Source organism: Kogia breviceps, chromosome 4, assembly GCF_026419965.1.
Source record: "Kogia breviceps isolate mKogBre1 chromosome 4, mKogBre1 haplotype 1, whole genome shotgun sequence".
In the NCBI taxonomy this organism is placed as follows: domain Eukaryota; kingdom Metazoa; phylum Chordata; class Mammalia; order Artiodactyla; family Physeteridae; genus Kogia; species Kogia breviceps.
Genome location: NC_081313.1, coordinates 146,693,945 through 146,721,366, shown reverse-complemented (window position 1 = coordinate 146,721,366; position 27,422 = coordinate 146,693,945). Strand labels below are relative to the sequence as shown.

General features: G+C 40.3%; 1 long non-coding RNA gene and 2 pseudogenes across 8 annotated transcripts in view; 1 reads left to right on the top strand and 2 right to left on the bottom strand.

Annotated features, from left to right (window-relative positions):
• Positions 1-27,422, bottom strand: part of LOC131755466 (RNA/RNP complex-1-interacting phosphatase-like) — a 572,095-nt pseudogene that overhangs the window by 298,928 nt on the left and 245,745 nt on the right.
• Positions 1-27,422, bottom strand: part of LOC131755511 (uncharacterized) — an 83,409-nt gene that overhangs the window by 49,773 nt on the left and 6,214 nt on the right. For 3 of the 8 annotated variants that reach the window (XR_010840348.1, XR_010840350.1, XR_010840349.1), the window contains exons 4-6: positions 26,751-26,874; positions 20,455-20,614; positions 18,346-18,392 (exon numbers count right to left, since the gene is read on the bottom strand). This is a non-coding gene — a long non-coding RNA (uncharacterized lncRNA). Of the gene's footprint in view, positions 1-9,042; positions 10,855-18,345; positions 18,393-20,454; positions 20,615-26,750; positions 26,875-27,422 lie in introns of those variants that run through there. The other 5 variants (XR_010840347.1, XR_010840346.1, XR_010840351.1 and 2 more) reach the window with 4 other exon arrangements.
• LOC131755482 (RING finger protein 11-like) lies at positions 21,117-21,785 on the top strand (annotated as a pseudogene).

Sequence of the window (27,422 nt, the reverse complement as noted above, 5' to 3'; positions counted from 1 at the left end):
AGATCTATTCTTATATCATTTAAGTTGCACATATCCCTTCTTCTTGTACCTTGTTTACTTGCTCGAGGAAACCTAAACAAATAGGAATGGGGGGCGTGGATGCAATTGTTATTTTCACGGGCCAAAATATAGTCCTAAATTCGCTACTGAATTTGCAGACCAGTAATATTTTGTGGAAACATTCTGTTTGAGGAATCGGGATTCCAGTGTATCCAGAACAAGTGGTTTTGAAGACTCAGAGCACATGATGGAACCAGTTCACACAGCTAATAAATCTGTTAACCAAGGACCGAAGTATAACCTACCTCGGACGCCAGGTTACCTAACATCTCGGCATTTCCATACCCAGACCCAAGATTTGCAGCAATCAGAAAGGTATCTCTGCTTTCACTTTTTCTAGAATTGAAATAGAAATTAATACTATAAATTAGTGCAAACACATTATACTGTGAAGAACTGGTGTGTTCTTGCTGATCAGTGTCAACCAGGAGGTATTGTATGTTCCATAGTTTGCATTTAGGGCTGGAAAATCAAGTTTAGGAGGGGGAATAGGTGATTTTTCAGAGGCAGTTGGGAAGAGGACTTAGAAATTTTCATTGATTCTTAAACTTAGTTGAAAGCAATAATCTGATGTGAGTGTCAGAAAGGATCTTACATTCTTAGGCTGCATTAATAGTGGTATAGTCTTCAGAATAAAGAAGGTTGCTTTATTTAAAGAGTAAATACAAATTATAGGGAAAATGGTAAAATTCCAGTAGAGAAACTTGCAAAGGGGTTGAACACATAAACCACAAACATACTTTTACTTGGGAAACAGGAAAAACCTCAATACAATTAAAACAACAACAGTGTTTGCTATTTGGCTATTAATTTAGCAAGTGTTTGACAAGGTAGTCCAGTGTATTGATTGTCCGGCTGGACCTGGGTGTGCATCCTGGCTCTGCTGTTCACCCTCTTTGTGATCTTGAGTAAGATCTCTAAATTCCTATTTTCTTACCAGTTAGATGGACATGTTAATAATATTATAAGTAAAATGTTAATAACATATACCTTGGGATTGTTGATTATTACATGAGTTAATAAAGTACTTTAGCACATTGTAAACTTTCAGTTTTCAAAAAGATGTTTGGCATTTTTAGCAGATGTAAACATTTCAAACAGGTATTGCTTGTGTTGCCAGGGGCGCTGAAAAATGATATAGCCCTTTTGAAACATAACTGTAATAGCCATAAAAATGTTCATACCTAGTAAATCCGCCATGAGGTTACAGAAATACTTAAAAATATGGAAAAATCTACATGCATTTAATCATTCAGCACATTCCTCAAACTCCCTACTATGTATCAGACCCTGGACTAGGGGCTTCGGATACAGTTGTATATGTTCTGGGATGTTAATCCCAGCATTTTTTACAGTAGTGGAAAAATTGGTAGCAGTTTGCATTTCTAACGATGAAGAATAGCTAAGTAAATTATTATATCCATAGTATGATATTTTATAAAGCCATTGAAAGTGATAGCTTACTTATTATGATAAGTGAAAATAATAGGTTATGATTCAGCAGTCTAAAAAAAGATGCTAGGGGGAAAAAGACCAAAAGTAAATATTAACCAGTTTACTTAGATTAAGTGGGATTGAGGGGTTTTGGGGGGTGTTTACTTTTCTCAGATTTCCAAATTTTCTTTTGTATGATTATATTAGATTTACTGATGTTGCTTTTGAGACAATTAAATTTTAACTTTCCAAGTTTGTTGCATGTGCCATGGTTAGAATTTCTACATGTTATAATTAATTTATATATGTATTTAGTTACAAAGTGAAAGTAGGCTCCTGGTTTCAAAAATAAATAGCTTATTCTGTTTCATGTCAACCTTGCCACACTTGGAGAGAATGTATCTGATTAGAATAGTATATGCACATTTATCTCTATAGGGAAAGGTGGAAAGGCTTCTGGGAACCTACAGTGTGCCCAGGCATTGTGGTGGGTAATTGAAGTATATCATCTTAATTTACCTTCAAAACAATCCATGAAGATGGAAGGTATTATTAGCTCTATTTTATAAAGAACTACAAAATCCAAAAGCTAAGAAATTTTATCTGCTAAAATCACACAGGTAGACAACAGTAGAACCAGAGTATCTATGTATAATTTTATAAAGCTTATTATGTATATTGATGAAAACGAATAATGGTGTATTACTTTTGTTTAAGAAAATTTTCACAGAATCAGAACATTTACCAGAGAGGCCATATTCCTCCTCCTGGTCCCCACGGAGAGGACCGTTTACACAGGAGGTACTCTTGGAATGTAAAGCCAAATGCCAGTCAAGCAGCGCAGGACAGAAGGTGGTATCCTGGCGGTTACTACAGACTACCCTATCCGACCTCTTATAGACGGACCAAGTGACACAAGCCTACTGTGGAAATCTATCTAGAGACAGAACAGGACTGAAGACAGCCAGAGTGACTTTTTATAAGATCAGGTCAAATGAGGTTTATAATCTCTTTTAGTGCTCCCTTATGTGTTCGAGCTTAAGGAAAACTTATATTGATACTTAGCTCCGCTGATAAATTTGCAGTATTTCCAACAGTGAAGGAAATAATCTGTCATTCCGGTCTTAAATTTTTTTAAAGGAGGATGATATTTTAGAACTGATAAAAAGTAATAAAGGGCATCCTTTGTAAATTATTTTTTTAAAATTCTATCTTCCTCTTCTGGTGTATTTCCTTCTGCATAGACTTGTAATGTTAGTGTTGTGTGTGCAGAAAATTTTTAGTGTTTTTGTCATGTGCTGTTATTACCCAATCATCAGGGTATCTTCACCCCTCCCCCCAAAACTGTTCAAGATTTCTATTAAACTCTACCTAGGAGATAATCTCTTTAGAACCTAATCACTATTTGTAATTAGTTGTAGTATTTTTGTGATTAGACATTTCTTTCTTTCTTTTGGCAGCCTATTGTTGGATTTGACCAATTTCCTTTCACTGAGTTGTCAGATATGCCATCTAACACTGGATAAACTTTTAGGGATTGATTGTCAATTGAGGAGAGACCAATTGACAAACGTAAATGCTCAATGCTGGGTAATTTACCTGGCAGGGTAATTGTTATGAACTGGGTGGAGCTACTCAGAAAACTTGAAAACTTCTGTAGACTATAAAGGTTGCTTGATGAACAGAATAGGGTGCGACATTTGAAGCCTGGAATATCTGGGGAGACCTGCATGGCTCCTCGTGTTGTTGCTTCTTTGGTGAACGTAACCTGCTGCAGTCTTTTTCCACTTGCCTCTCACAGCAGAATGGTGCCTTGACCTTGACTTTTTCTAAGTTGCCCCTTCTGCTAGTTTACCTCTGGAACACACAGCTGGATCACGTGGGAGCTGTTCATTATTTTTAGTTGCAGAGGAAGCCAGAAACCTTTGTTTGCTCAAGAAAGGGTCTAACTGTCATGACATCATAAGCCTTGGTAAATATTTGATGAATACTTGGGCAAGTTGGCTTCATTGTTTGAGTCTCTGATTTTGAAGCGTTGTATCATGGAAAGTCTGATACTGCATATGATAGTTGTTTTCTCTGTTCTGTGTTATAAATGAACATCCTGCGGAACCTGACCCTGAGGAAGTGCTCTAACTCAGCTACTCCCTGGTCTGTGTCTGATGAGCTCAGTCAGGTTGCTACCTCTCATCTAGGTGGTGGCTCAGAAAGTGTTTTTCTGCCCGCCACATTTAACAGAGATACAAGAGTTCTTCTTGCCAGAAGGCTGCGCTGTGGAATTGTTCCTTCACATACATTGTGAACTCTCCCTTGGAAAGATACTGGAGCAGCAAGACAACTGGAGAGGCAAAAAAAAAAAAAAAAAGCGCCACCAGGGACAGGCATGGGAGTCCAGCTAATCGAATAGTTTTAAGGAGTTCCTTGGCAAGCAGTTTCTGAGGAGGACTTTGCCAGCACAAGTGTCATCTTAAGCACTGCCACCTTTGAAAACCTTCTTTGATCGTGTTGTCCTCTCTGTCCCCATCCCATTTCATTTATCAACACAGCTTATTGAAAACCAGTCTCCGTTTGCCATCTCGTGTCTCATTTGCTCTTCAGCACACTGTGTTTCTGGCTTCTGCTCACGTCACACCACTGAAAGTCCTCTGGCTAAAGGGACGAGCAACCTTTGTGAAAGGTCTTTAGTGGTCTGTCTAAGCTTTTAAATTGTTTATTTTTATTAAAAAAAAAACACAGGTTAAGTATTGGGTTGGCCCAAAAGTTTGTTTGGGTTTTTCCGCAGGATGCTACGGAAAACCCAAACGAACTTTTGGGCCAACCCAACAGTTTAAAAATCAAATAGTTCTACCGAGATTTTTGTGAAAAAAGAGTAGTCTTCCCATCAGCACCCCTGCCCTATCCCCTGATTCTCACTCCCCAGGGCAATCACTTTAAGTAGTTTTGCATTATTTTCTACCCAAAGGCAACCACTTTAAGTATTTTAGCATCATTTTCTAATATTTGCCTCCATATTTAAATACTAGGCTTATATTACCACGTCTTGATTTTTCAGTTTCTGATACTATCTATTGACTTCCTACTGTGGAAGATGAGAATTTAGCTCTTTCCCATCATCTGTCCACGTACACACTTCTGTTCCCCTCATCTTTTCAGGATAGTTATTTCCCAACTTTTGGTGAAATCAGTATTCTAAGTTTATGTTATTTGCTAGGTAAGTATCATTCACCTCTGAACCATCGTGTACGATGAGTATGTCTCCATTCTTTACACCGTTTTGTCCCCTTCAGTTTTGTTTGCGTCTTTTCCTCTGAACCTATCACTAATCATCCTCCAAACCTCTAACACCACTGTCACATTTCTCAGTGTGGACAGGGTAAATACATCAGATTCTTTTTTGTTTGAAATCTTTCCTGGATTGATTGGACTTGTTCTTGACCTGTTCTAGGTTGGGCACTGTTTTTAGTTTGCCAGGGCTGCCATAAAAAAGTACCACAGACTGGGTGGCTTACATAACAGATGTTTATTTTCTCACAGTACTGGAGGCCAGAAGTCCAAGATCAAGGTGTTGGCAGGGCTGGTTTCTTCTGAGGCCTCTCTCCTTGGCTTGTAAATGGCCCATCTTCTCCCTTGGTCTTCACATGGTCTTCCCTCTGTGTCTACGTGCAGATTTCCTTTTCTTATAAGGATACCAGTCATAGTGGATTAGTGCCCACCCTAATGACCTCATCTAAACTTACCTCTTTAAAGATGCCATCTCCAAGTACGGTCACATTCTGAAGTCCAGGTGGTTAGGATAACTTCAAAATATGACTTCCGCAGGAGCACAGCTCAACATGTGACAGGCACGTCGGTTGTTTCCTACACCTGAGCCGTAGCTCTTGCCCTGAGATTTCTCTTTGCCTTCACCCTGCTCCTTTCTTATGCCCCTCTTCTGTGTCCTGGATCCACAGCGGCTGCGTTCATGGTTTACTTCCCTCTTTGGTGGAGCATATCCTTCCATGGTTTCCCAAGGATTAATGGGATGTAAATTTTTTGAGGCTTTTGCATGTCTGAAATGGGTTTATTTTATTCTTCCACTGCACTGATAGTTTGATAGACTGTACAATTGTAGGTAAGCACTTTAAAATGCATTTATTCATTGTTTTCCAGAGTTCACTGTTGCTGTTTGAAGCCTTGTGCTATTCCGATTGCAGAACTTTTATTTGTGACCTGTAATTTTTCTGTATGCAACTTTAGGATCTTTGTTTCAAGTGTCCTGTAAGTTCATGATATGACTTAGCGTGGGTATTTTTTAAATTCATAATGCTAGATACTAACTGAGGTCTTCCAGTCTGGCAGCCTATGTGCATCAGTTCTGGGAAATTTTCTTTTCGCTTTATCTTTTCTATTTTTTGGGGGGAACTTCTATTAGTTGACTATTGGATTTTCTGAAATGTACCTCTAAGTTAATTATATTTTTTCTTTTATTTTCCAGTTTTAATCTTTCCTTTCTTTTTTTAAATCATAAAAATTTTCTCAGATTTCCACCCTTCTGTTGATTGTTTAGGTTTTCTGCTAGATATTATATACATATTTCTTCTATATATTTTTAAAATAAATTTATGTATTTATTTAATTTTGGCTGCATTGGGTCTTTGTTGCTGCACGCGGGCTTTCTCTAGTTGCAGGGAGCGGGGGCTCCTCCTCGTTGCACCACGTGGGCTTCTCATTGTGGTGGCTTCTCTTGTTGCTGAGCACGGGCTCTAGGGCACGAGGGCTTCAGTAGTTGCGGCGCATGGGCTCAGTAGTTGTGGCTCGTGGGCTCTGGAGCGCAGGCTCAGTAGTTGTGGTGCACGGGCTTAGTTGCTCCACGGCATGTGGGATCTTCCCGGACCAGAGCTCGAACCCATGTCTCCTGCATTGGCAGGCGGATTCTTAACCACTTGCCACCAGGGAAGCCCCCTGCTATATGTTTTTAATCCCCAAGAGCTAGCTCTTCTTTTCTGAATGTTTTTTCCCAGGCATTTCATTCTTTTATTGTTTTAAATGAATGCATTATCTTGTCTCTCTCTAAAGTTATCAATTTTTAAGTTTCTTTTGTTCCCTGTCAGCTGTTTTTGTGTTGTCCTGTTTGTTGATGCCTTTCTCTCCTTTTAGATGTGATCTTGAAATATCTGGTGATCTTTGTCTGTCATTTAGTACTTAAGATTGAGGCACTCAGGGCTGATGGAAGTGTATGGTAGACTTGTAGTAAGGTGCTCAGTCACCTTGATTTTTTTGTTTAGTTTCCCCTTGCTGCACACAATGAGGTTTTATTTTTCTCCATTCTGAGAGTTAATATCTTTGACATTTTTATTGCTCTCTCTCTCTCTCTCTCTCTCTCTCTCTCTGTGTGTGTGTGTTTGTGTGTGTGTTTGTATGTGTGTGTGTGTGTGTGTCTACCATTCATCATCCCTCCCATTCTCTTGTGTTCTTAATGTTTAGGTGTCTTATCTCCTTGGTAGGGTTTGAGTAAAGCGTAGAGATATAGGCATGAGTTCAGTCTAGCCAGTGTAATGAGACTTTGCCAATTAAATTGGTTTTGGGTTTAACCTCAGTCTGGTAAGCTTGATTTTTATGCATCATGTCCCAGGAGTGTAGGCCATTCAGTGCCCTAAGTCATGATTTGGACCCACAAAATCAACTACACACACTCCTGCTCTGGAGGTAGGCCCTATCTACATCCTGTCTGAACCACCTTTCTAATGTAATTCTAACAACTGCCCCAGAATTATGTCCTAAAACAAGCTCATTAATGTTATTCCCCTGTTGGAAATCTTTAATGGCTTACGGCCTTCAGAATCCATTTCCAACTCCTTGTCAGGGCCCTGTGTGATCTGACTCCCAGCTGAGTTTTCAAAGCCTCTGCCGTGTTCCACTCCATGCTTCAGTGTGCCGGCCATTTCTTGACCACAACATTATACATGTTTATGCCGCAGTATCTTTCTCTTTCAGGTTGTTCCCTTGGCTATAATGGCTCTCCTATAGCCTCTGTGAACAAATCATTCTTGAAGCCCCCTCTCCTCAGTAAAGCCTTCTCTCCCAACCCTACCCCCCTACTGAATTACTCCTTTTTCTACAAGGTACCGTGTATCACTATTTAGCATTTATTTCATTCATAGCTCCTCTTATGTGAAACACAGCTTCTAAGAATGGTCTCAGATTCCCTCAACCTCCTCCCCCTCCCTGAAGGCGCCATATGCCCCCTGGACCACACTCCCCTGTTTTGCCTTTGCCAGCAAACCTAATTAGCACTCTCTGAGCTGACTAGAGCCCAGGTGAAACTCCGGGCCTCCATACCAAGCCCTCTCCATTCTCAGCCATCCCTCCATGTTAGAGTTGGAGGAAATGCTACATATCAGGCCACAACTCTGGCTTTCTGAGCTGCTAGAGAAGGGTGAGATGATGAACAGAAGTGTAGAGGAGTTGTCTCGCATGGAAGGAGCCTTGATTGATTAATGAAATGCGTAAGACAGGAGGAAGCCTGGCAGCAAATTCCTGCTTCTTTCTCCCTTCTTTGGATTACTCTCAGGAATGGTTTTTCCTTTCAAGCCTCCCAAAGAAAGTCCAGCTTGCTGAGTGAACATATATACCAAACAACCTGTGTGTCTTTTTGTCTCATTGTGAAGCCTGTTCCTCACCCTCACAACTCTGTTTTTACATACAACCCCCCCAAAATACCAGCATTTTAATCCTTGCCTCAGGCTCTGCATTCTAGAAGACCTCTGCAAGACAAATGTAACACATTAAAAATTCATAAATGTAGGGACATCCCTGGTGGCGCAGGGTTTGAGACTCCGCCTGCTGATGCAGGGGACATGGGTTCGTGCCCCGGTCCAGGAACTTCCCACATGCCGTGGATCGGCTGGGCCTGGGAGCCATGGCCACTGAGCCTGTGCGTCCGGAACCTGTGCTCCGCGACGGGAGAGGCCACAACAGTGAGAGGCCCGCATACCACAAAAAAAGAAAAGAAAAAAAAAGTAAAAAATATTGAAAGATTTTCAATCAATCTAATCTGCCTAATCAACCTTCGAAAATATTCTATCAACTTATACTCCACTCACAGTGAAACATTTATTGGGTTTCCATTATGTGCCTGGTATCATGCTGGAGGTTGACAGTATGTATTTACATTTTACACAATACCAAAAAAAGCCTGAGAGAGATAAGAGTGGAGCTCAAGTATAACATTTGCTCACAGTATCAGGCATAGTGATCTGTACCCGTTAGAAAAACTGTGAATCCTGCCTCAAATGGAACAGCAAAGAACAGCATGTCCTACAGTAGGGTCTGAAGGTATAATAGCATACTAAATTCCATTGTTATTTATAATAGGAAATGTTTTCTGTTAGTTTTACTTTTTAGTTTCTAATTTCTGAAAGTATCATACATACACTGTTAGTAACCTTCACAACCATTTGAGCTGGGTAAACGGAGTCAGGAAGGTCACAATTATTGAATGAGTGAATGAATGAGTAAGAAGGTCACTAGCTTCAACGTATCTGGGACAGTCATCGTCTAACCAAGTTTCAATCCACAAGCATTTATTTACAATTCTGAAAACTTCCACATAATTACAAATGGGACAATATTAGTAAATTACTATTTGGATAAAGAAAAGATACATGCTAGCTCAACAGAGTTTACAAACTTACAATTAGGCACATTCAATTTGGTGCTAAGTCATATAATATTCTTTTGCAATTTATGAAAAATATCCAATAGGCATGTAATGGCCAAAAAGTACAAATGATACAAATATCTACACACATGACAATGTACAAATTGTGACATAAATCTATCAGAAACTAGAAAATCTGTGTTGGTCTTATAGTTCCAGCTTGCTAAAAGATACAGGCTTTGGGTGGGAACACAAAAAAATCCAGACCTGGCCATAACAAGGTTTCCAGAAAGTATGGGAACTAGCAAAGAGTAGGCCTCTGGATGGGAGTGGGTCCAACATGAGATAAAACAATGCCTTCATGGGTATGTAGTATGCTGGGATGGAAAATATAGGAGGAAGGCATATTTGGAGAATCAGACAGCTAAGTATTTGACACTAACAAAATCGACCAGTATCTGATACGGCATCAGGAAACATGCAAGTGTTTGAGGGATTCCAGTATTTAATTAAATCAAAATGTGACAATGGGAAGAATTAAGGACAGCCTCAGGGGTAGATGAACTGGCTATGTTACACCAAGCCAGGTCTCGGTTAACCTGATGGGTTCAAAATGCAGGAAGTGGGTATACCAGACAAGACAATACCCTAACTATAAGAATAAAGGTTTAGGTCAGGGTAGAGCTTGATGTTCCTAAGTGTTGAAATAGAGCTCTGTAGTTTCTTCCTCCTACATGTAAGATTCTTTTAGAGGTTAAGATGAGGCTGAGCCTGCAAGCTAAAGTTAAATGGCTGGAACTAGGGAGAGAAAATAGGTTACATAGGCTTGGAACCAAGGAGAGCCTAACTAAGGGTTTGCCTACATCGAATTGAATGTTGGAACTGAGTATTTTAATAGGCAAACATTTGAGTGATACCAAAATTTGTCATACCACACTTGCCCCAATCTCACACCACCCACCCTAACCTGCAGTAGCTATGGGTCCCTTGATCTCCATGGAAATATAGAGAAAAGAGACACTGATCTGGCTTGCAGGTATTTAGTAAGTTGTTAGCCTCAGGTCACATAGTAGTATCATGTAAATAGGCCTTCTGAAGTAGGAAGCTTAGGGGAAAAACCCTGAGAAAAACTTAAAAGCTTAAGCCACATCTCTATACTACAATACCTTTCACAATTTCTTCTCAGATAAGCATCATCCCCATCAGGGAAAAAACTCATATCTCATAATAGGAAAAACAGGCCTAAAAATTAAATGTGTGTCTTTGGAGGTCCCATCTATGGGATATCTTCCTGGTACTGGAAAAGTCCCCAGAAAGATCAATCTTTGCACCCCTGAAAGCTGACCACCAAGGAAAATGACTAGATCCATAGATTTCCTCCCTCAAACCAGCTTACCTCACATATAAATCATTAGCAACTCAGCCCTTACTGACACTATCACAGTCACAAGCGTGGTGAGGGAGAAAAGCACTAACCAGGGCAACTAAAACAGAGGCAATCCAGGCCAAGTTGGGCTGATGGCACATATCAGCTCCTTACGCTTGGGTGCATAAGGCGACTCACCACGATGCCTTTTTCACAGACCCTCTTTACAGTTTCTCCACAAAATCCAACAGGTCAAGTTAGTTCATGATGCTTCAACATAAACCATCGTCAAGAGAAAAACACGCATTATGTCTTACAATGTTGAAGTCCTTAAAAATATGACATGGAAATAACCCTGTAGATAAAACCAAAGCATTTAAAAAATCTGTATTTTACAAACATACCAGTGAATGCTATAAATAAGGTAATATGACATAAAACAAAATGAAAAATATATGTAAGACTGTTCTCTTTAGTGTACAGAATTCACGGCAGTTGCTGCACTATCAAGCTACTTAAATATATCTATAACTGTTCTGGTAATACAAAATGAGGCCAAAGTGTGTCAACTTGTTTCCCACAGAAAACAAAAAATCCACATGAATCTCTTTTCTCCTGTGCCTTTTCACCTTACCTGCTTCCAATTCTCCACGAATGTCCTCTTCTTTCTCTAATTATTCTCCTCTTTATTTTGTTTGGCCTTGCACCCAAGGATGCAAGATGGAGAATCCTAGAGGTCTGAGATTCTAGAGTGGCTGTTTGCAAGGGGTAGGAGATTACAGTAACTGCCACACTGTATATACTTCTGTGCAAAGAAAAAGGGACAGTATCTAGAATGTCTCTCACACGTAAAAGAGTGGATGGCAGGATACCTGTGTGGCCCAAGGAACTGGAGGTAGCAAATTATGGGCAAAAGAATTGCAACCAAAGGCTGGAAGAGGAAAGGTTTGCAACCAGCTCTGTTTCCTTGCTCTCTGGTATTTGCTTCCAACGGGCTGAGTCTATTTTGTGAAGCATCAAGCACTGAAAAGAAGACTCCTGGCTGCTGGAAGTTGACAGGAAGTAACATCCATGAAGGTAAGAATGCAAGATCTAGGCTTGTCCTAGAAACAATGCCCATAATGAAAAAAAAAAAGAAAGCAGAAGAGAAATGTAGGTGGCACGTCCCACCGGGCCCAGCCTAGCCCAGCCCAAGGAAGGTAGGAGTCAAGGAGATGAAACTAAAAAAGCCTTGGACCACAACATTCTCCACAAGGTACACTCAACAAACTTCACCCTACTCTTTAACCAAGTTACAGAAAGAGCTTCTTCATCCCTACTTTTGCTCCTTGAAAACTGCTCTAAGTTCACTAATTAGACAGATATAATTTCAGAACAACTGTAACAGTTCAAACTTGACGGCTATTTCCTTCCTAAGCATATTAATAAGATATATATATATATATATCTAAGTATATGATACATAAAATATAATACTCTGTAGAATATAAGTAACTGTTAATTATATCAATGAACATCTGTAAGAAATGTTGCAATGATTTCCCTAATGTTAAGAGCCTGGAGGAGGTAAATTTGTCTTCTAGGATTTCCTCCCCGGAGCTCAGAAATTTAGGTGTTGTTATAGCTCTCCTACACTCTCTTCACCCAATCCTGCCTTCCTGTTGGGGATCGGACCTCCCTATTGGCTATCTCATAACTGTAAACTGCCTGCTTTGTGACATCCCTCTCCTACCAAACCTACTACCACTTGGTAGAGTCTTGGGGTTTCCGTGGAGTTGTTTGTAAATAAATTTGGGTCATCACAAGTGACCAGTGACCAGTAACCAGTGACCTTTGTACTGGACACATGCGCCGTTCAGCTGCAGCCACTCAGACATCCTCTAGTGTTGTCTCCTCATCCCTTGTATCTGCAGTTGATGTTTCCTCTTCTTCTCTGACCATGTCAGGTGAGAAAAGAAACTTTTGAAAGTTTTTCATTACATTTATTTTGCCCCTACATTTAGTAGTGGATTCAAAATAGCATGGAATAATGAGGGGAAGTATTGAACTAGAAGTCTGGAGACCTAAGTTCAGTTTTGATTTTGACATTTACTATCTGTGTGACGTTGGACAAATCACTGACTGTCTCACAAAGCGTGTTTTTTTTCCTTATCTGTTACATTAGAGAATAAAAAGTCAGGGAACAAAGTCAAGGCAGAAGAGAAGCCAACAATTCCCAAGACGAAGCAAAAGAAACACCAAACTGAGCTTATCCAAGAGAGCTTTAAAAAGCCTCGAACCTCCCTAGGCATGCGCATGCTGGAGTCTGTGACAGTTTTTCACGCACTGGGGAAGAAGAATGATAAGAAAACTGGGCTCTCTTCCTGTCGGGTCTTGGGAAATTCAATCAACCCTAAAGACCGCCAGCCACCCCCAGCGATCCAGCCATGGCGGCATACCCCACGTGAGGGTCAGGGTCCTGAGAAAACTCAAGGCCAAGCCCAGAAACCAGACAGCAGTGCTGAAAAAGAGTGTCCATCTCCATCCCAGTATGAGCTGCCTCCTCCTGGGAAGGTCAACTGGATGCCTCTGCCTTTTTCTGCCTGGGACAAGCCTCAAGCTCGACCTGCTCCTCAGAGGCCACAGTCTCTGGCCTCACATCGGCCTGCTGTGGCTGACCGTGCCCAGCCTGCTGCTACTAACCCAGCTCAACCTGCTGCAGTGAGTTCACCCCAGCCACCTCCTGCCTCTTTGCCAGGTCCCGCCAAACCAGCTCAGCCAACTGCGACCAACCCAACGCAAGCGGGTTGGACCGACCATACCCAGCCTAGTGTCCGTCCGTCTGCTGCTCCGAGGCCTGCACCGTACAAAACTTCACCTTCCACTTCTCTCCAGCGGGAGCCTGTTCCCCCTGCTCTGACTAAGCGCCTGTCCCCACCGGAGCTCCAAACCCCATTTCTATTCCAAGACTGCAGGAAGCACCAAATTCAATGGAGGCAACCCAATGTTCCTGAGCCAGTAATGTCAACGCCCATCGAACAAGAGCAGAGGCCAGAGCGGGCGGCCATGAAGAGGCGGCTCAACAAGAACGTGAGAATGCTGCCAAATACATCTCTCTGGGGAAACTGATATTTTTCACTAAGAGGGAAAAAGAATTGGAAATTGCTGACTACTACGGATACGTACAGTAAGAGCTGCTAGGATTGTTGGTGACACCTTGGGTACCAGCTGTTCTTCCATATATAGATAAGATAGGTATAAATTTCTCTATTTATTTTGATATATTTAAAAACAATAAAACTGAAGAAATGAATGTAATAGGATTAATAGATGAGTAATAAACCTTTTGAATTTTGAGATGCTGCTAACTGTGACGTGTATGTTTTTGATGGGGTTGGAATCAAAGTCTGCATGTGAAAGGAAGGACTGAAAGTTGGATGGGAGAAGGAAAGAAATGGGAGGAAAGGGGTAAAAACTGAGGAAAGAGGAAGGAACTTGGCCCAGGGCTAGGAAGGCCAAAAGAGATTTATGGATTTATGAAAGGAAGCAGGAGTGAGGATGAAATGGCAGAAGTAAAAAGCAGGGTCAGAGGTCAGGGTTGAAAGAACAAAATTTGAGTAGAGTTGAAGATGACAGAAGATGAGTCTAGGTTTCCTAGGAGAAACAGAAAAAGTCTCTTGGGGAGGTTGGCCTTAAGTCTCACAACCACCAGATAGGTATTTATGAAAAGAAGAGGTTCAGGACACATCTCTGAAAGGTTTGAGTTGCCTTATGCAGCTGTGACTATAGTGGAGGAATAGGGAAATCTACCAGAGAAGTGGCTCGGGCTCCGAGTTATCCTAGGGGCAGCTGACGACAGGGGCAGAGCCAAGGGAACTGCTGCATCAGGAGGCCCACCAGTAGGGCCTGGTATGTACATCACCATGTACTCAACACCTAAGCACCAGGGCAGCCAATGCACTACTCAGTTAATCCTGGCAACAACAGGCAAGGTCAGTATTCCTGTGCCACTTCACTTAGAGAGGTGCAGCAGAGGGCTGAGGTCACATCGCATGTGGAGGTACAAGGCCTCAATTGGAGGCCCAAATGCCTCCGAAGTCCTCAGTATTTGCAAGTGCCCGCAGGTGGCCAACCTGGCTTTCAGAGCACAGCATCCTGAGGTTACTGGTGGATGAGATTACACTTCTGGACGGGCCTAAATATTAAGTTGAGGGGCTTCCTCCATGGACCAGGGCACGTGCTGCCTTCTGTGAACATCACCATCAGCTGAAACACACGAGAACAATGCGAGGGAAGCGGCCACTCTCACGGGTGAGAGTGGTAGGGGCACACACACTGGGCAGCCGCTCCAACAGCCACAGGACGCAGGCGCCCAGTGCTTCAGGGGCTCCCTGGGAGGCCTCGTGGGGCAGCTCGAGGGAGTGAGGGTGGGAGAGAGCGGCAGGGGTGGGCGTCAAAAGGAATGCAGTGGGGAGAAGGGAGAGATGGTGACAGTGGATAGGAACTATGGGAAATCTGGCAATTTTCATTTTCAAAATTATTTTTCTGAGATGTCATTCACATGCCGTAAAATTCACCTGCGGAAACTGCAAATTCAGTGTCATTTCGTACATTCACAAGCCTATGCAACCATCAGCGTCATCTAACCCATCACGTTTTTATCACCGGAAAAACAATCCCCCGTAACCATCAGCAGGCCCTCTTCATCCCCTCCTCCTTCAGTCCCTGCAACCATTCATTTGCTTTCTGTCACTACGGTTTTGCCTTTTCTGGACATTTCATGAAATAATACACATATGACCACTGTGTTTGGCTTCTTTCAATTAGCATAATGTTTTCAAGTTCGTCCATGTCGTAGCATGTGTCAGTACTTCATTCCTTTTCATGACTGTATAATATTTCACATATACACCCCATTTAAAAAATCCATTCCTGCACTGATGGGCATTTGGGGTTTTTACCTAATAATCTCCATTTGTTGAGAGTTTATTCTGTGGCAGGCAGCACCAGGCTAAGTTACTGACCTTATTTCACAGATAAAGAGGCTTGGAGAGTGTGAAGAGTTTGCCCAGGATTAAGAGCTAGCAATTTGGGGAACTGGGGTTTGAACTCAGCGAACTTCAGAGGTAACAGATTCACATGACAGAACATTAGAAAAGGAACACAAGACAATTCAATGAAAAGTCACCCTTTTTCCCACTTTCCCCAGCCACACATTTCCCTCCTCAGAGACAACTGCTTTTGTCATGCTGTGGATCCTTCCAGAGAAATATTTATACCCCAACATGTATGTATCACAATTGATTGACTAATCTGTCCCACTGATTTTAAATGTCACTTTTATGGTATAATAGATTCTTATACCTATTTATATTACTCTTTTCAGTGCTGTCCTGACTCTTTTTTGCCTATCTTTTATCTTTGCCATTTCTCTAAAAATTTTTTTACCTTCTTTTTGATTTAAAAAAAATTCCTTTTCTTCTTTGTTTCTCTTAAGGCTTTATGCATTATGTTCATTCAATCGTATTATTTAATTTAATTTATTTAATTTATTTATTTATTTATTTTGGGCAGTGTCGAGTATTAGGTGCAGCACGCAGGCTGTTCGTTGCAGTGCATGGTCTCTTCCTTGCGGCTAGTGGGCTCTCTACTTGTGGCGCGTGGGCTCCAGAGCACATGGGCTCAGGAGTTGCGGCGTGCGGGCTTAGTTGCCCTGCAGCATGTGGGATCTCAGTTCCCCAACCAGGGATCGAACGTGCATTCCCTGCACTGGAAGGCAGATTTTTAACCACTGGACAACCAGGGAAGTACCCACTCTTGTATTATTTTAAATTTAGTCCTCATTTCTGAAATTTTTTCTTTTATTTTGAATTCTGTCCTGAGTTCTATCATCTTACCTAATTCTGGTTTATGCTGCACTTTCATCTTTTTTTTTATTATGGTAAAATACACATAAAACGAAATGTAGTATTTCAACCATTTTCAAGTATACAATTCAGTGCCATTAAATACATTCACAATGCTGTGCAAACATCACCACTCTCCAAATTCAAAACAATGATGTCAAAAAAGATTGAGCAGGACCTCAGAAAGATGGAGCCAGCCGCATAGTCTCTGAATCTCTCCAAACCCTGACATGGAAGAAGATCAACTAAAACCAAACACCCAAAGGTGGCATTTATCAGCATTTACCATTTCCAGAACTTTTTCACCATCCCCAACAGAGACTCTATAGCCATTAAACAATAACTTCCCATTCCCTCCTCAATCCATGTTCTTTCAACTTTTGCATTCTTTTTCCTAACATCTTTTAAAAGCCCCCTGTGAAATACCAGGTTACAGTTTTGATCTGGTTTGTGGACCTGTCTTTTCCAACTTGATTTTATTGTCTGAAGAGATGCTATTCTGCTCCTTATTCTCTTTTCTTTCACTACGTCTGTACGGGATTTGATCCCAATCCATTTCTGTGATTGATTTTTGGATGAAAAGAAGTTTTAAAGCACTTTGAAATGGAGGTGCGAGGCCATGTGGAAACACGTTCTTCATGGCTGTTTCATCAGTGCTTCACTTATACTGTTTTGGAATAACTGTTTTCTAGGAGGCACAAACCAGTGGGCTTTTTCATTGGACAGAGTGCAGAGAAAGGACCCCACGAAAGCTGATCACCTTAGCAAAAATGATGTAGTTATGATTTCACCCAAGATTGGTCACAAATCAGCCTGGGAAACTCAATGAACCAGAGCCAAGGTATAATGCCGTCTCTCCTTCTCTCTGCCTCAGCTCTCAAGGATTGGTCACCTACATGTTAGCAGTAATTATTATTTGGTTTCTGTTCATAATTACCATCAGAAGACACAGCACTTATGGGCCCAATTACACAGCCCAGCTACACACCGTTCTTCTTCACTTTGGCTTCCTGCCCACCAGCAGGAACCTGATTTATATTTGTTCTCCCTTCACCACAGCCCAGGAATTTTTGTGACTGACTCTCAGTCTCACCAGAATCTGTAGCTCTCACTCGGCCCCAACATCCCACCCCATCATTTGCTCCCTGAAGTGTACTCTAGAAATTTAGGTAAACTGGATATTTTACCATTGTTCACCATCTCTTATGAAACCAAAAGAAGAGCAGCTTTCTGATGGAACAACGCAGAACTTGTAAAGATAAAACACCAGTCTGCACGAGACAGGGAAGAAGAGAATGATGGAAATACTTTCTGGAAAACTAATTTTACATGATGTTTTGTTTGTTCCTGGTAAATAAATTGAAATCTTCTAAATATTCAAACAAAACCTAAACCACTAAATTCAATAATACAGGAATATAACTTTTTAAAAAAATTTCTTTGGCTGCACAGCATGTGGGACCTTAGCTCCCCAACTAGGGATTGAACCCACGCCTGCTGCACTGGAAGTGCAGAGTCTGAACCACTGGACCACCAGGGAAGTCCCAGGAATAAATCTTTTAAAGGAGAAGTTATAAATCCCTTGTTTATATGAACTGGAGATTTTTAGTAAGAAGTCATGTATTTTAAATGACTTGGAGCTTTAAAGAAAGGAAGGAAGGAAGGAAGAAAGAAAAAGGGACTTTCTTGGTGGTGCAGTGGATATAATATCAAAACTCAGTAAATTAATTTAAAAAATTTAAGAAAGAAAAACAAGCTGAAATCCACTGACTAATTATTCAGGCTGTTATATCTCGCTTTTTCCAGATACATTCCTTTATCAACTTTTGATAAAAGGTTATGCTATGTCAGGACAAATGAATTACAAACTTTTCTCTTTTTCCAAAATTTGAGAAATTCCACTACACTTCTACCTTCATATTTTATAAAAAGGGAAAAGTAGTGACAACCCTGATACTTACATTCAATTGCATCATCTGGCCACATGCCTTCTACATCAATCAAATATCTACAAAACAACAAAATTCAAGTCATTTGTAAATAAAAAGAAGAGAAAATCAAGTTTTTGCAAAAATGGTCCAATTTCGCTTACAAATATAGATATAAAAATCCTAAGAAAATATCAGCACATCTAATCAATAATTATTAAAGAATGATATATACCATGACTACAAAAAGGCTTTATTCCAAGGATGCAAGGATAATGCAACTTTAGACAATCTATTAATATAATTATTTACATTAATACAACAATTTAATTCATAAATGAAAGAGAATAAAATACAGGACCAAACTGGCAGATGTTAAAAAGTTATCTGATAACATACAACAGTCAGTTTCGGTCAAAATGCTTTGTACACGCAAAACAGGAGACTTAATATGACAGAGTATTCATCACGAACCAACAAATAACAAAAGACAAATTAGGATCAAGATTAACAGCATATCTAAAAAACCCTATCTAACCAACCATAGGAGCCAGAAGCTTAGGAATCACCGTCACTGACAGCTATTTCTCCCTCACCCTCACCGTCAACCCACCACCAGTGCTAACAGTGATACTGCCTACATACCTCTAGCATCAGTCCACAACTTTACACCAAAATGACCACCATACGCTGGTCCAAGCCACCATTATGCCCAATTTCTACAAAAGTCTCCTAACTTGTTTCCTCGCTTCCACTCTTTCTCCCCGCAGTGTATTCTCCACTCGGTAGCAAAACGACAGGTTGAAAGTGCAATTGGGTATGTTCCACACACTCACCTTCCACAAGAAAGTTCAATGGTTTTCTATTCCTCTTAAAAGTCTGAAACCTTAAACATAAGCCTGCACGATCGAGCTCCTACCCACACTTGCAGCTCCATCATCATGACATGCTCCCCCAACAGCCCCACCATCCCGGCCAGTTCCTCCCACACAGCATATGCTTTCCTCTTATAGGGTCTTGTGCTATTCCTTATGCTCAGAAATCTCTCCCCAACGTCCCTATCTGGTTAATACCGACTCATCCTTCAGATATCAGCTGAAATATCCCTGAATAAACCTTCTCTAAACTCCATGATGAGATCAAATGCTCCCTAAAATATGCTCTCATGGTACCATGTCCCTCTCCTTGGCACTTGTCAGAGTTGTAATTCGACACGCAGAGTATGATTCTTGACTATCTAGTCCCTCTCTGCACTGTTAGAATTCACAAAGGGCAGGTCAAGTCTCTTCACTCACAAAATTTCACAAGTCGTTTTGCTAGCACCCAGCACAGTGCTTAACATAACAGATGCTCAATAAGTATTTCCTGCATGAACAACCATAAGCTGGTACAGGGTAGCAACATCCACAAAAGGCATAAGGGCATAAACTCTTTGATGCAGAAGTCCAATTCTGAGTGAAGTTAACTGAGACAAAGCATATATATTCAAAGATGTTCACACAGGAATGTTCACTACTTTGACATTTTATAATATCAAAAACTTCTGACTTTTATATGTTCATCAATAAGCAAAGGAACAATGCAGCCTTAAGAAATAAATAAATGAGACCTAATGAAACTTAAAAGCTTTTGCACAGCAGAGGAAACTATGAACAAGACCACAAGACAACCCTCAGAATGGGAGAAAATATTTGCAAATGAATCAACAAAGGATTAATCTCCCAAATATATAAATAGGTCATGCAGCTCACTATTAAAAAAACAAACAACCCAATCAAAAAATGGGCCAAAGACCTAAATAGACATTTCTTCAAAGAAGACATACAGATGGCCAAGAGGCACATGAAAAGCTGCTCAAAATCACTCATTATTAAAGTAATGCAAATCAAAAATACAATGAGGTATCACCTCACACCGGTTAGAATGGGCATCGTCAGAAAATCTACAAACAACAAATGCTGGTGAGGGTGTGAGGAAAGGGAACCCTCTTGCACTGCTGGTGGTTATGTAATCTGATACAGCCACTATGGAGAACAGTATGGAGGTTCCTTAAAAACTAAAAATAGAATTACCATATGATCCAGCAATCCCACTACTGGGCATATACCCAGAGAAAACCATAATTCAAAAAGACATATGCACCTGAAAAAGAACGAAATTGGGGCTTCCCTGGTGGCGCAGTGGTTGAGAATCCGCCTGCCGATGCAGGAGACATGGGTTCGTGCCCCAGTCTGGGAGGATCCCTGATGCACAGAGCGGCTGGGCCTGTGAGCCATGGCGGCTGAGTCTGTGCGTCCGAAGCCTGTGCTCCGCAACGGGACAGGCCACAACAGTGAGAGGCCCGCGTACCACAAAAAAAAAGAGAATGAAATTGGGTCATTTGTAGAGATGTGGATGGACCTAGAGACTGTCATACAGAGTGAAGTAAGTCAGAAAGAGGAAAAAATATTGTATATTAATGCATATATGTGGAATCTAGAAAAATGGTACAGGTGAACCGGTTTGCAAGGCAGAAAAGAGACTCAGATGTAGAGAACAAACGTATGGACACCAAGGGGGGAAAGTGGGGCAGGGAGGGGGTCGGTGGTGGTGAGATGAAATGGGAGATTGGGATTGACATATATACACTAATATGTACAAAATAGATAACTAATAAGAACCTGCTGTATAAAAAATAAATAAGGTTTAAAAATTCAAAAATAAATAAATAAAATTAATTAGTTAATTAATTATTTTTAAAAAAGAATGAGGTTGGAAGACTGTCAAAACAGCACACAACAGATCACACACTCAAGCCCCGGAAGATGGGGAACTGCCTTAATTCCCCCACTTCGGATCACATCTCCATGCCTCACAAGTCTCAGTCTGACTGGGCTAGCTTTAGCAAGGGGACGGAGCTGGATCAGGAGCCGCTACTGCCATATCTGGATCAAGTTCCAGTTTGGGTCTATCATCCAACACCTAGCCAGACATGCCTAGCGACTCAGCTGAGAGGAACAAATTAGGATAGCCTAAAGAATAGGCCTCATACAGCATCAGCCTGAAGGAGTTTATGACCCTGGAAGAAATGGATCAGAAGAAAGGATCCGGGGGACTTCCCTGGTGGTGCAGTGGGTAAAGACTCCACACTCCCAAGCAGGGGGCCCGGGTTCATTCCCTGGTCAGGGAACTAGATCCCACAGGCATGCCGCAACTAAGAGTTTGCATGCCACAACTAAGGAGCCCACCGGCTGCAAGTAAGACACGGTGCAAACCAATAAATTAATTAATTAAATAAAACAAATATTTTTTAAAAAGATCTGGGAGTGTGGGATCTGTATGATGGACTTTGTTTATGCAAACCCAATTTGATTACTGCTGTGTATGCAGATCACCTGGGCTGTACAGGTGACTGGCTGATGAGACCCTTCACGTGCCCCTCCTGCATGGAGACAGTTGATGCAGCACTGCTTCTGTCCTACGAGACTAACTGAGCCAGTGTCTCTCACCTGACTTCAAGTGAACCATCATTTGTGGTGGTTTTGGTCTTTTGTCGTTGAGCCCAAGGAGCCACGGATTGGGAATTAAGATCATGCATGAAAGTTTCCTAAAAATTCCTGAACGGTTGCAGATGTTGGGGAAAAGTATGTGATCTTTTAGAAATTTAGGGGGGAAAGTAGGATGCTATTTCTATGTAAAGCCTTCACCCAGTGTTTAAAAATATAATTGTATTTAGATCTTGTTATTGCTCCAGTACATAGGAATTGTGTAAAGTGTTACAGCAGCTACATATGTTTCACTTCTGTGTCGAAGATTAGGATAAAGATAGTGGTTGTTTTTCCTAAGTGAGATAACTTTCTTCTTCCCCCTACCCAAATTCTTTTCTGAAGTTACTGGCATTTGGGTCAAGGTTTTATTTAAAGCTACAGTTTACAACACTGGCACAAAAAAACTAGTTTTAAGCTTGTTTGCATAGTTCTTTATTTTTAGAATAAATATAGAGCATTTATTTTTTACTTTATAGGAACTCCACAAGTTAAGGTCCCATTGTTCTTTGGCTGTGATTGTTGTTACTATTGAGGTTGCTGTTTTCTGTCTTTGCTGGTTCTTTCTAATCTACCATTTGCCATTATTGGCACATAATCATCTCAGGGTCACAAGATGGCTGCTGTAAAACCAAGAATCATATTCTCAGAAAACAAGGAGTGAGCAGAAAAAGAGCCTGAATGCTCATTTACCTAATGCATATTATTTATCTTTTTTCAGAGAAAAATATCATTCTCATAAGCACAATAACAGCCTTCCCCTAATTACTCATTTGCCAAAACAGATTGATATGACCATTCATAAGACAATTCATGGCAAAGAGGGATAGGATAATGATTGTCTCAGCCTAACAAGGATTTATCCACTAAAGCTGAATGCTTCACTCCTCAAAAAATCATAAAGTTCTATGAGCAAGGAAGAACTACTAAGGGACTGTTAAGTAAACCATTCAGAATTGTTTGTCCAAGACCATATGATTCTTTTTTTCCATTGGAAATGGAATTCATTTCCTTAGGTCTTCTTAAATAGTGTTCTCTTACTGTTGGGGCTGGCTCTGTGCTTGAAAACCAGTTTATTTATAACCTGTTACAAGTGCGATATCTACTGGCAGTTAAGAAAGGCAGAATTCAAAGTGATCTCCTAGCTTGTAAGCAAACCGAGATTCATTGTCCCTCTTCTCATGAAAAAGATGAGTTAATGTGTCGAGAAACCACCTCTAGTAAATTGGGGTTTAACATTACCCTTTCTTATGTGTTTCATCTAATCATTTTGGTTGTTAATATGGTGATAATTAAAAGTCAAGGTAAATTTTCCACATTAAGAATTCTGATTTATTGAGCTTGAATTATGCCACCATGCTTATGTAAAAATGAAAGAGGCACCATGGTTAAACTGAGAAAAGTTTCTCAGTTGTAACAATTTTGACTTATTCTTTCCTGTGACCTCCTTCCCTGTTGTCTTGAACCACAGCAAAAGGATACTGCATGTCTTCTTATTGTAGTGCTGAGCTTACTGAAGTCCTATAAAACACATCTCAGTCTCTGTTTCTTGGAAGGAAAGTCCTGCTAGTTGACTGACAATTCTAAGCAGGGAGAATTAAGATAAATGTGTTTCACCTTTTGCACACAAATGCAGAATTTGTATAATCACGACTTCACAGTTGTGATCTCAAAAAAGAAGGAATTTCTCCTTTATATTTTTCTTGCAATTAAGGTAAGAACACTCTGAATCTCTAAGCTTCTGAAGTGTTAGAAGTAGAGATGGTCTAGGAAAGATGGAGTTGTAATGTTTTACCCATTTAGCATGTGTGTATTTTTCCTTATGTACTCGAAGGTGACATATTTGTTCAGCTCAGTGATACTACAGCTAAAAAAATCATTCATTAGTACACGGAGAAGGAATCTCAACCTAAAAAATCAGAAGTGTTTCTTATTATTTTATATTGAGTTGAATATTTTACTCTTAACACACTTCTACATACAAAACACAAGTCTCTTGAAGGATTCTTCATAAGTTCATTATACAAGAATTTAGTATGTCATAAGCAGTTACAGATTTGACATTTAATTGTAATAGTATGCATGTTGGTTAAGTTTCTTACGACCCCATGATGAGTTTGAGAAAAACTGAAAGAATTAGAATATCTGGTTCTATTAAATTGTTACATGTATCTTGCTGAAATTTTTGTTCATTAATTTATATCCAACTACATAAAGCAAATCTGGAGGGAAAAATAATAATTAATAAATAAGAATGACATCTCCAAATATTTTCCTAGGAAGCTGTCCACCATATATTAAATTATAAACCAAAATGTCTGAATACTATACCATTCAATCACATGTACAGTCAGTTCTGTATATCCAACGGTTCCATATCCTGCAGATATGGAAGGCCAATTATACTACACCATTTTACATACGGTAAAATGAGCATCTGAGGATTTTGGCATCCATGGGGAGTCCTAAAACCAATCCCCCTGCAGATACCAAGGGACCATCATATATGCTTACATCTGCATTTTTACATCTGAAAACATATGTGCTAAATTATTACTCGTGGCAGCCTCTGAGTAGGAGGCAAAATTGCCTTCCACTTCATACATTTCTCTGACTGCAGTTTTTGCATTCAGCTTACATTAGCTTGCATTACTATTGTAAACAGAACAATCTAAACATGGTCTGCTTCTTGGGGTTGGCAACTCACCTGCAGATGAGGTAGCCAGTCCTGTTTAAACCATGGGTAGAGTGGACACCAATAAGTCTGTCTATAAAACAGGTGTCCCTGATCACCTACCACATGCCCTCACCTCTTCATCATGTGTTGTTATTTTCCAATGAATTAGCACCACTTGACACTCCATATATTTACTTATTTATTTATCTCTCTCCCCCACTAGAACGTAAAGTACGTAAGGGCAAGAACTTTGTTCTTTTCCTACTTCCTAGAACAGTGCCTTCAACTTAGAAGGTGTTATACAAATATTTGCTGAAAATGAATGTATGAATTCTTTGCCCTTTCACACTACACTCTAGTCACACCAGAGGCTGCCCCTCCCGAGCACAAGTTCAAGCCCTGTGCCTTTAGTACCTTTTCCCAATACCTGGGCTGTCCTTTCCTCATTCAGGCAAAATCCTCTTCCCCCAAGCCCAGTTCAAATGATGTCTCCTTGGTCAGGCCTTCTCGATTTTTCCTCTATATTCCTGCTGCAGTTGAATCTTTTATTATAATTAACCTACTTTATAGTCACTACATGTTTACCTTCCTAGATAACTGTAAGTTGCTACTGAACAAAGACTTCTAGTCACCTCTGTATTCCCGTGCCCTAACAACAAACCTATAAGCCTCTCGGTGTTTACTAAAACAATTTATTTTCTGAGTCTCTACCAATTCTAGGGAGTGGATAGTAGAGTCTCCTCCTCTTTATCAGTGAGCCTGGCATTTGTGGGAAGGGCTTCGAGCAGAGGAAACCACCAACGGATCATAACTAAGGTCCTGAGACTGCAGTGGCTGAGAGCATGGTGAAGTTAGCCCACTGCATGCAGAACACCCACACACGAGTCAGCATATGCAATGGACTACACTTGGTATAACATGTGCACAATCAAGGTTTACAAACGTGTTCTCAGGCACTCGTAAGGATCTTCTAGCCCATGCGGAACAGACAGAACACACACAAACGAGCCTGGAGGAAGTGAGAGGGCCAGCAGCTGCACCCTAACATCTTAAGGGGTAACATATCTGTGACTACAGTTTACACAAATCAGATAATTTGCCTCCTTTGTAGACACCCTGCTTATCACGGGCAAGGACAAGCCTCTCAAGTTTTAAAGCTAAAGTACAGGGAAGATCTGTGTATAGGTCTTAAGATGTTTAAGAGCTAGTACCTGCATTAAGCATCCAGGTTATAGAATGAAAATTTATCTTGAAATTCCAGTCTCTCCCTCTCTATCTCACCTCCTATCTCCTATCTTCCCACCTCCATCTCTATTCCTTCTCCCCTACTCCCTGTTTTATGTATATATGTCCATCATTTTATAAATACACGGAATACTTACTGTCTGTTAGATTTATTTAATAAAGTGCTCACTCCTCAGGCTAAATTTAGAAAGAGGACAAAATGAACACTTTCTCATGTGAGTCACTGGTGTTCCAAAGACGAAAGATTCCTCAGTCTCAAAACACGGCAAACACCATGTTCCTTCTGACAGTTAGATGCTAGAAAAAGGCAAGTGGGTCCTTACAATTCAGACGCTATTAAGACCCACTAACAACAGAGTAGATCTTAAAGCGGAAACAAGAAAACACCAGCCTTTTAAGCTCTTCCTGTCTGAAGATACGTACAAGAGGTGGTAGTGTTCTCCCTCACTTGCACCCAAAGTTACAAAGCAGCAAAAATATCTTAAACGCATATGATGAGGAAGCCACTCTTCTGGTCCACTCTCTTTTGTTTTGCTTCTAGGGATCTGTCCCACTCTGAACCTTTGCTTTTTGTTTTCTCTTTAATATACGCTGAGAACCTGAGAGTCTTAACCTTTTCTTCCACCTCTCAACCAATAAATAGGACAAAAGAACATTTTAATCTTTTTTATGTATTTTCCATTCAAATGGAAAATACATACTTATCTCAAATGGAAGATATATACTTATCTCTTTTTTTAAAAAAAAAGAGATAAGTAAGCTAGTTCAGTTCATATTTTTCACAAAAATCACTTTCCAAACTAAATTAAATTGTTTGTCACCATAAACAGGAAAAACACCATACTCTATTAGCACCATCAGACATTCCCACCTTAATGTTACCAAACACAACAGGCCTAATGCCAGAACTATTAAAAATGTTAAAAATCCCCAACCCCACTCAAAATGCATACCAAAGTTCAGGTAAAGAAGAAAAAACAGAAACAACTCACCATTATCGTTATTTTCTTTCAAAAACCCATTAACAGCACATGGGAATTTAAAAATAGTGTCATCATTTGGCACCTGATGCCCAATTGCACAAATTCTTAAATAAGGACTAGTTTCTGGTAAGTCCTATAAGGCAAAACCATGCAAATATGTATTACATCATTTGTAATGAAAGAATAAATAATTAATCAGAGAAGGCAGAATATAAACCAAGAGAGTACATTAAACTTAGTATGTCAGTCATTCTGATGAGAGACATTTTTTCCAAAGCTGCTTTAACCAGTAAGTATCACCTGATTTTCATTAAAACTGCAGAATGGACAGTTACTAGGCATGCAAAAGGAAAAGCAAATCTATGTGAATGATGAATGCACATGTAACTCAAAAGGATATAAACAGTTCTACCCACATTTATGTTCTATCTTACATTTCAAGGGCCACAAAGCGGCTGCGATTTAAGTAGAATAGTAAAATAGAGTCAGAAGACCTTGGATTCAAATTAGGAAATAGAGCAAATTTCAGGCATTGTTGAGAATTGGTATTCTCGGGATGGGAGAAAGTAGACTATCAATAGAAGACAGAAAAGGATAAATGAAAATTCTGTAGTTCTGAATTTAAATGGAAAGTAGCAGTATGAACCTATGACATATTTTATATTAAAAACAAACACACAT